Source organism: Pteropus vampyrus, unplaced genomic scaffold, assembly GCF_000151845.1.
Source record: "Pteropus vampyrus isolate Shadow unplaced genomic scaffold, Pvam_2.0 Scaffold74, whole genome shotgun sequence".
Classification (NCBI taxonomy): Eukaryota; Metazoa; Chordata; class Mammalia; order Chiroptera; family Pteropodidae; genus Pteropus; species Pteropus vampyrus.
Genome location: NW_011888855.1, coordinates 2,818,090 through 2,828,696, shown reverse-complemented (window position 1 = coordinate 2,828,696; position 10,607 = coordinate 2,818,090). Strand labels below are relative to the sequence as shown.

The 10,607-nt window shown below is 35.4% G+C and overlaps 1 pseudogene; it reads left to right on the top strand.

Annotated features, from left to right (window-relative positions):
* The first annotated feature begins 9,369 nt into the window (after positions 1–9,369).
* LOC111741214 lies at positions 9,370–9,488 on the top strand (annotated as a pseudogene).
* The last annotated feature ends 1,119 nt before the right edge of the window (positions 9,489–10,607 follow it).

Sequence of the window (10,607 nt, the reverse complement as noted above, 5' to 3'; positions counted from 1 at the left end):
GAATAGCATTTAGTATGAATGGCCCAGAACTTAAGCCCTTGTCCCATCTAACATATTTCTACTAGCTTGCTTGCTTTATTTATTTATTTATTTATTTATTTATTTATTTATTTATTCATTTATTTATTTATTTATTTATTTATTTATTTATTTTTTGTTTGTTTGTTTGTGTGTTTGTTTGTTTTTCTACCAGCATTTTTGTTTATGTATTTTTATGGTGTAATAGTTGGTGAATAAAGATGTTATATCTTTACTTTGGATTGCAGGCTTCACCATTTAAAGGTGCCTTCTTTTCCTTATTTAACATTTTGCCTCAAATAAAATACTCACGAAGTACAGTACTTTGCTAAATATCCAAATACATCCTTTATTCTGTTAGTAACTACTTCTATATTTACCTCATAGTGCAAGTCTTATATACTGAACACTCAGGATTAAATTATAAATTTAATCACTACCAACACACTTTGGATAACACAGTTAAAGAAAAAAATGAAAATTGCTTAAATGCATAAATACACAAATAGCAAAAACAAGCAAATGAAAATATCATGAGTCATTGTTAAAGCAGTTTCTTCAACTGGCCTTGAGATCATAGATGAAGAAATATCAGTTTTTCAGCTGATAGAGTTGAGTGAAACAAACCTTTCTTTCTGTGGGGGCTGAGTCTAGGAAATTTTTTTAAATTGGTTTGTTTGAAACTCCCATGAACATTTTCAACAGGATGTACGAAGTGCTAAGAAGCATCCCGGAGAAACTCCTGGATTTCAGACATACTTCTCCCTTCCTCTGTTGTGTAATAACATCAATCATATTCACTGTGGGAATCAGTCACCACAGAGAGTCTATCAGCTCCCTACTTTCTTCATTGCTTTAAAGACAGGAAGGGGCCCCAATAGTCAATGGACAGCCTCAGCATCAAGGTCTATCAAACCATTATTCGGTGCCCTCGAGAGAGCATTCCTGCCTTGGAAGCCAAAAATTCTAAATCAGACAAAAACATAGCTAGAGAGAATGAAAGCAAAATCTTTACTAGAGGGTCATTAAGAGAAATAATGAAAAATACCATGCCCTTGGTGGCTACATTTAGGCTATAGGGGAAAAAAAGGAATTAGATACTGGTTACTGGTTCGGAGCACACAGCACATCCTGTAGGCCAGCACCTCCAATCTGCAAGTTGTTGTCACCCAGCTGGTAATCTATTGACCACTGCACCATTTTGTAATGAAATGTTTAAGCATCAGCCTATTTTCTCACCTTTTCACCATAAGGTAGTTTCTTTGATAAAAGCAATGTATAAGGGATACAATGATGGGGAATAAGGTCTGCAGGAATGTCCAAAAAAGACAAATCTATATCTAGAATAAATGTTATTCTAGCAAATTTCTGCCCCATTCATGCTGACATGCTTGGCTTGTTAAACCCTCTCGTCCATAACCTGAGGGAAGAGGGTCAGTTTTGGTCTCTGCTGTTAGTAGATAAGGCACTTGGCAGTGGGATTAGCAAGGTAAACTTTGGGGAGGAAAAGCCACGGTTGTTAAGAATACGTGTAACTTCCATCTTTGACACTGTGGCCACTTTTCTCATTAACCCACTGACAGGACTCATAGAAACTTTAGATATTTTTAGTCAGATCTAGATGGGCTACAGAATCCAATTTTCATATGTATTTTCATTCATCTCTAAGAAGGTTCTTCTTATAATCTAAATCACAATAGCTAACGTTTACTCCACTCTTTCACATGCCTGTACTGTTTTTTATGGAATTTGTATGACTTTTCCCCCTTACCTCATAAGCATGAGGTAAGGGGGAAAAGTCATACAAATTCCACAGAATGTGTCATGCCATCCACCTGATCACTGAAAGCTTGGTCTGTATGGGTGCCCTTGATGAATGCTCATATAGGACACATATATTCTTATACTCTGGCCCTTTCTGCAAAGATCATACTTAAAACGGATGCAAATCTTGTTCCTAGTCCTCAAATCCTGTTCCTTCCATTTACCTAACCATCCCATTCAAACTTTAGCCACCATTCATGGATCAATACACATTCATATTTCTTGCCATTTCTTTTCCCAGGCCATCCAAATATATCATCTGAAGATAGGGCTATGATCTGAAACTGGGACTGCGAAGGTGACGATGGTCGATCCCCACTAGATCCTTCACGCAAACTAGCAAATGACATGAGATGATATAAAATAAGACAGGTAACAAGCATGTGAGACAACAATAAGGGATGTAAAAGTAGGAAAAACAGACAGAGGTGTGTGACGTTGGTCTATCTGACTACATGTCTCCTGAGTGGTAAGAAAATATAGGAGGTGGTGTCACATGGCGGTTAAGGTCGTGAGCTCTAGAGACTGTGAATATCAGAGCAGCCACTTAACTCACTGAATGTTCCCGTTACCTCTCTGGGCCTCATATTTGTTATTATAAAAGTGGGAATACTCATGGCATGTACCTCAGAGGGTTGTAATGAAGATTAAATGACATAATATATACATATAAAAAACATTTAAAAACAGTACAGGCATGTGAAAGAGTGGAGTAAACGTTAGCTATTGTGATTTAGATTATAAGAAGAACCTTCTTAGAGATGAATGAAAATACATATGAAAATTGGATTCTGTAGCCCATCTAGATTTGACTAAAAATATCTAAAGTTTCTATGAGTCCTGTCCTTAAAGTTTCTAAGAGACGGCACCTCAGGGAACTGGGGCTTGAGTTAATCACAGGTGAACAAAGTCTATTTACAACATCAGCCTAGTCCAGCTCAACATTTCCTGGGAGGAATCTGAATGATCAGCCCTCAGAAAAGCTGTTAGCTACAGAAAAGGACTTGCACTCTCTGAGAAATAAACAAAACACGTATATTCAATCTCTGATATTCTTTTATACACTATTCTCATAATACAATGAAACACAAACATATCAAGGAGGACAACATGACTCAGAATTAAAAGAAACAGTCAATGGAAGCATACTTGGAGATGGGTAAGCTATTGAAATTGGCAGGAAATTTAATACAATTATTAACAATATGTTAAATAATTTAAATGAAAAAATTGATAAAACAAGATGATATAACGCTTCAAGAAAAAGAACTCTAAAAATAGAACTAAGCAGAAATTTTAGATCATAAAAGTTTAATAACCAAAATGAAAATTCCAAGGGATTTTTTTCTTGCAATGCTCAATCTGCTCTTTTTATCATGATCCAGTGAAAGCTTAGTTAAATGGAAATTAAAACTAAAATGAAATATCAGAAAAACTAAAATTAGAAAGACTCCTATGTACCAGAGACATGGTAAAGAAAAATAATTCTCATACATTGCTGGTAGGGGTATAAATAAAATAGTAAACTGTTCTGAACAAACTTTTGCACATACTATTAAAGTTAAACATACACCTATTCTATGTTCTAGCAATTCTACTCCTTAGATTACATGCCCAAGAGGAACAAGAACATGTACACAAAAAGAAAAAAAAAAGAATACATAAGATTTATTCATAGCCCCCAAACTGAAAACAATTCAAATGTCTACCCATAGTATAATTGGTTTAAAAACTGTGGCACATTCAAACAATAGATACCATCCACAGAGAAAAAAAAAAAAAAATCACTGCTACATGTAACTACAGGCTAAATAACAAAAATATGTCAAGTGAAAGAAACAGGACTCTAAACTGTGCCTACTGTATGATTCTGTTTATAAGAGAAGTGGGTACACAGTTAATTATTTACTAGAAAGTGTCATAGGGAAACTGCTCGGGAAAAGGAATATGTCCTAATATAGGTGGAGTTAATATGTGTATACATCAATAAAAATTCATTATGCTGTACACTAAGATTTGTGCATTTTACTAAATGTAGGTTATATTGCAATGAGTTAAGGAGGGCACACTTTAGCATGAGCTAATAGAGCAAAATAGGGTGTTTAGGAATTTTCAGGATTACACAGCTAAAAATAAATAAAACTAGTAACAAAATAGTAAACATGACATGCTTAGAAATTATCAGAATACAGGATAATATCTATTAAGAGGCTCCCGGTACCATAATTTTGGGATTTCTTATTTGAAATAGTTTAAACATTCTAGAATCCTTTTGTCTTTATAAGAATCTTTCATGCTCCATCTCCCGGCTGTGGGACCTGGGTCCAATAACTTAAACTCTGTGTTTCTGTGTTCTCATTTGTAAAAAAAAAAAAATATATATATATATATGTGTGTGTGTGTGTGTGTGTATGTGTGTATATATATATATATATATACCTACCTTATAGGATATTATAAAACAAAATGAGAAGTTATATGTAATTAGTAGAGTGTCTAGAAAAAGAGTAGATATTGATAAAAAAATTCGTATTATTATTATTTGTAGTATGATTCAAAGCTGTATTCTTTTCAGATATAATATTGGTGAAAAATAGCCTGAGCATCTATTTTTAAGACCATAAATAACAAATAAAGAATTATTTCACAGTAAAATATTTTTGAAGATTTATTCTAAAAAGTAAAAAGTGATATTTAGGAAGACAAACTCATTCCAATTTTTTATACGGAAAGATTCGAAGAAGGGAGAGCACTTTAACACACATATGTGCATGCACACATAGTTTTATAAATAATATGTTGAAATTTTTCACAAAATTGAAAATAAAGGTCATGGGCTTTAACATTTGATTATGGAAAAAAATCCTAAACATATGTTTGTCCTTGTCATCGCCATCTCACCCTTATTTACAGAATAAATTCCAAAGTCCTTAGTATGACAGTAAAGGTCTTTACTGTCACAGGGCTTTTTTTGGAGAAGATGATCCTCGTCTGCTCTCTTTTGTCCACAAGAAAAATTTGCAGACTCTGCTAAACCTCCAGTGAACTCTTCCACGGTGGCATTTCATGTGTTTTGCAGTGGTTCTTTGCCCTTCTTCCTCTTTGGCTGAGCTAAAGGGCAACAGCCCTATTTTAATCAGCTTCGTGTGGACAGAAATTAGTGCCATGATGAGAAGAATACAGTAAGCACACCAAAACCATCTACTGAATGAATAACTGTTTAAAAGTCTAAAATTAATAGGGGAAAGTGGCAGGGGGAAGTCAGAGAACACACACAGCTGTCTGAAATGATCAGAAACGTTCATTCTTTAAATCAACGTATAATATGAAGAGCAGGAGAGTCAGCATCTGTCTAAGGGGAGAACGCTGAGAAATAAAGATATAGCAACAGCTTTTCATTTATCATTTTCAGAGCAACAAGCAGCTATTGCCATGCATCAAAGATTACTTAAGGAAAAAAAAAAAAGATGATGGCGAATTGTGATGATCTTTGGTTAAAGAAGAAAAGATTATTACTATTTATTGTTATTATTTACTACAATGGAAAGGAGAAAGGAGAAAACAATTTTCTAACATCTCATTCTTGAGAATTAAAACTGTTAGATACCAGGAATGTTGAAATGCATGTTAACCAGTACTGTCTTGACTTAAAAAAAAATAAACAAACAAACCCCCAAGAACAGGGAAGAGAAGAAGTTGACACAGATGACAAGGAAACAACGACAAGGTGAAAAATGGCTAGCATGAAAAAAGAAAAGCATGTATATATTGTCTATTGTAGTATCAATTAACTTGTCTGGTTGTAGAAAAATGTTAAATATGTATTACATATCGTTCTTTTATATAAAAATAGTTTTCTTTTTAATTCGGGGTTATTTTATGAGCTAGTGGTAAACAAAAATGCCGGAGTGAGAGTGCTAAGTTCTTCAGAGCACTTGAAAATTGTTCGAGAGGTAAAGTGACCAATTAAACATACTCTTTTGAGATTTATGTTTCCTGTGTGGATTTGACACTTTTGTCTAATCAAAACTCTTGATTGACATGTCCTAATATCATGGCATTTGCAGCTCTCTAGAAATCCTTCGTCTCTGTGAGAGATTGACAGGCAACTTTATAAAAAGTTTTCAGTGAACTACTTTCCAAGAGTACACCTGACTTCTTGAAGAAAAAAAAAAGTTCAACTCTTGGTCCTTTTCTTCATGGTTAAGTACATCATTTTGTTTGTTTCAATTTGTCTAAAATTGAGATTGAAGTTTTAAGCTTTGAAGAGTCAGTGCTTTTTTCCCTGGCTTTAATCCCCAGTTTTCAGGAGAGGAAGAGATGAAGCAATTTTCTAAGCATATTGAAGATATGATACATTTAAAAGAGCCACACATTCTTTGTAAATATTTCCATTGAGAGGTAGAGTGGAATTCCCCCTTCTTAGTGACTTACTTGATACATGGAATGTGGCAGACTTCTGGAGCTGGGTTATAAGAAGCCTTCCAGACTCTGCCTTGGTCTCTTAGAACTTTTGTTCTTAGAGCCTGAGCTGCTTTGGAAGAAGCTCTACTTCCCTGGGCAACTACACTTTGAGAAGCTCTGGAAGATGAGACAGCCTCTGGTGAGAGAGTGAGAACCAAGGGCACCACAGCTCGAGAGAGGTAAGTGAAGACACCATCTTGGAAGTAGATCTTCATGAACAATAAAAATGTTTGTTTTAAGCCACTGAGTTTTGGGACTAGTTGTTATGCAGCAATAGTTAACCAGAACAAATGGGGGATCTACTGAAAACTTCTTAAATATATTTGTAAGATCCACCTTGCTTTCTACTTCAGCTTCAGCAGAGCATTTGGATACATCATAATTTATTAAATTATAAAGACAAGAAAAGTTATTCAATTTACATGTAATAAGGAATGTCCAACTAAAAATATAACTTTTGATTATAGAATAGCAATAACAAAAAATCGATATTCTTCACATCCATCCTTAATTTTCCCCCTGAGCGTTAATAAAGTGTAAGTATTTTCAACTACCTAAAAACTTCTGTATAACAGTGTGTGCCTTGTTTGCCTTTAACATATGGACACTTAACATAAAAAAAAAGTTACATTTCTGTCTAAACAATAAGATTCCAATGAATGGTTACAGATTGCAAAGGGAAACAGGAGAGAAGGAAGACCTGTTATATTCAGGTGAGCATTATTTTTTCAGGAGAAAGTTTCTAAGGTTTTCTAGACAAAACCATGGAGTCATGCTTGATTTTTATACTTTTAAAAAATAGTATTATATGGCTTCTTTTAGTTTTCTGAATCAATATTAAAGTGGGCCTTCAAAAAGCCAATTTCATGAGTTGACAGGTAACAAAATTGTGAGAACAGGAGAAGCACCCTCCCCATGATAACCAAGGATTAAAAGAAAATAAAGCATTTTGAAAAGGGACGAAGAGAAAGTATGGTTAATTCCCAACCTCAGTAGAAAATCAGTTTCATGCTTTAGACTCTGCCGCAGCATACCATACATGTACTGTCAAGTCACTAAGAGGAGGTATTAACAGAGAGTACACTGGAGTTTCAGGAGACAATGTTCCATGACTATTTTCATATTTCTTCATGGTCAGAGCTTTCTGAGTAGGCAGTACTAGCAGCCTGGGTTAAAAGATGAATGAATGGCAAGCACACCTTGGAAGTTAAGTTCAGATACCTCAGAGAGAAATTTACAGATTCGTCTCCCCTGCAATCATTTGTCTAGAATACAAGGGTAATGGCCCTAGAGACCTTGCCTTCCTCCCCTCGGAGAGAATTTGTGCATATTAGAAAGATAAGGTCTCTCCTCCTGAGGGGAGGATGGGCAGCTATGCCAAGCATCCCATTCATAATTTTGGAGTTTCTCTCCTGCGATACTGCCCCCTGCCTCCTGCATACACCAGGTACATTTGGCTGTCACTGCACTGCCCTGTAGGGGGTAGGGGTATGGGAAATCAATGTGAGATGTTCTATAAGTAAATAATCAGTCTGTCACAAATATAGAGGACAATCTAGTGACAGCCAGAGGGGAGGGTGGTTGAGGGGCTGAGAGCATGGGATGAAGGGTTAAAGAAGTATAAATTAGTAGTTGATAAGTCACAGGGATGGGGAGCATGGCATAAGGAATGCAGTTAGCATTAATGTAATAGCTAGGTGGAGAGCCAGAGGAGAGAAAGAGCAATTAGGGGGAATCATTTTATAAACTATATAAACATCTAACCAATGTACTGTATACTTGAAACTAATAAAATAAAATTAAAAAAATAAAAAATAAAAATTGGAAATTGAATAGATAACAACAACAACAACAACAACAAAAAAAATTCAGTCTGTTCTCTAAGCCAGAAACCTCATGTCTCTGTCAGGACAAAATAAATATAGATATAAAAACTTAACAGGACTGTGGTCTATGGGTAAATTCCTCCATTTTCATGGTGAAAGTCTTATGTCTGGGGTTTGGAGCTTTCTAAATCTGCTTAATCAGGTTTTTATTCTTATTCTTTTCCTACAATGCCTGAAAAATAAAATATTTTAATAAAGGCAGTGCTGTTTGTTGGGAAATATTATTAAAGATAAAAATTGAGCATTTTAAAATAGAATTACATAAAAACTTTAGCTAGACCCCAAACTGTGCATCACCAGAATTTGAGTGCAAGAGCAGAAATGGTCACTAGTGATGTGGAAAATGATTTCTCTTACTTATATGAAATGGATGAGATTGTTAGGGATGGGATACAGGTTTTGCCAACTTTATATCTCTGATCTTGGCACAGTGCCTTGTATTAGCTAGTTCTGAGGAAACTTTAATGGAGATAAATCATAGGAGTAGTTTCTCCTAAGACACAGGTGTTTGTGTGTGTGGCTTTGGGGTCCAGAGGCCCATCCCCAAATCTCCTAGATTCAATATAATGATGAAGTCTACAATAATCTGTAATCTGACCATCATGAAGGCATGTCGTCATGAGAGAAGATTAATGGTTTGCCTGGAGACTAGAATAGGAGCAAAAACAAAAGTCATTTCTTACGGTACCTCAACATTTTGGGGAGGCTGGCAGACTAGAATTTTCTGGGCTGTTTGATAATTTCATGCTTATAGTGAAGAAGCCAGAGCTGGTTTGGAGTTAGCAAAGGTCAAGGTGAAAGTCATACCTCAAACAATTTGCTTTTTGTATAACCCAATTCTCTTTCATTTATACATACATGTGTGATGGATATAACATATCAGTTAGCCATCAGTCATTAGCTGTGGCTAGTCAGTTTTTCACTTGATTACTTAAAAGATGCTGCCTTCATGTACTACTTCTCCAGTTTAGTTGCAAAGTACACATAATTGCAAAGTTCACATAGTTGATGTAAAAAACAAAACAAAACAAAACAAACAAACAAAAAAACCCTGTTGATTGGACGAGAGCAAGACATTGCAGACTTCTGATTATTTTTATCTTCCTTGGTCTTTTTAGCCTGATCATTAGGCACCGATTTACATTCATAAAAATGTAGTATTTAAAAATAATTGCTGGTCTATAGCCATGCTACCCTGAAAAAGCCCGATCCTGTCTGATCTTAGAAGCTAAGCAGGGTTGGGCCTGGTTAGTACTTGTATGGAAGACCACCTAGGAAGACCAGGTGCTGTAGGCATAAAAAATAAAAAATAAGGGATTGTAAGCTGACAAGTTCCTTGCAATCTGTGAGGTCAACCAAGGGTTGCCTTGCCTAAAAATAAAATAAAATATAAAAAAATGAAAATAATTGCTCTTGCATAGAATGTACATTTTTAATCTGTCTTAGTTAATATTTTGTAAAATATAGTTTAATAAATTCTGAAAGTGAACTAGGCCAAAATATTTTGCCCTCTAAAAACTGGTGGATACATGCACACTAACGCTAGACAGTTTATTCAAACAGCACTGATGGCTGAAGGGGGAATATAGTAACACACACTGATGAATGGCCTGTAATTTCCTGTCACAATGGAAGGGTAAGTATTACCATGAAGGATAAAGGCACATGGTCCAGGAAGATCCTTGCCCTAGGAACTAGTCGTCTGTGTTCTTCTATGTAAAGCCTCCTCTGACTCTCAGGGCCTCAGAGCTTGATGGCAGTATGGCTTGAAGTCATCATCTGTTTTCATTAATCCAAACTTGTGCTTATCAGACAACATTTTCCCCTAAATTTTACTTTTAGGAAGGCTTTGGATTTTGGAAAGATAATTAAAACGAGGCCAACCAAACTGACCTTGTGAATTAATTAGCTGTTATTTTTGTATTGAGGAGCCAATTGGATTTTCGAACACAGATCAATCATATCAAAATCTGCTCAAAACCCCTTGATAAGGTGGAGCTCTGAGACCACAAAGGTCACTGACAGACTTCAGAGCTGTTTCGATTCCACAGAAGTGTAGACTCTCTTAAGTTATAGTCTGACTTGAAACTGCAAACATAGGAGAGATTTGAGAGGGAGAATTAGTACAATGATACCTAGAAACATGGTTTGTTTTCATATTCTAGAAGAAAACAACTTTTAAAGGAACCCTCCGCCACAGTTGTGCAGAGTAAGAAGAAGAAAAAAATAGCAACAATATCCTGGCTGATATCCTGAAGGACACTTTTAATTCGGTATTTGGTTTCTTGTGCTTTGTTATTATTATAGGTAGAGCGGGTATTTTCCCCCTGCATTGCTTAGTATTTAACAAATATTCAGCTTACATTAAAAGATGGAAAAGTTGCTGATGAACGAGTAGAAGAATAAAAAGGGTTA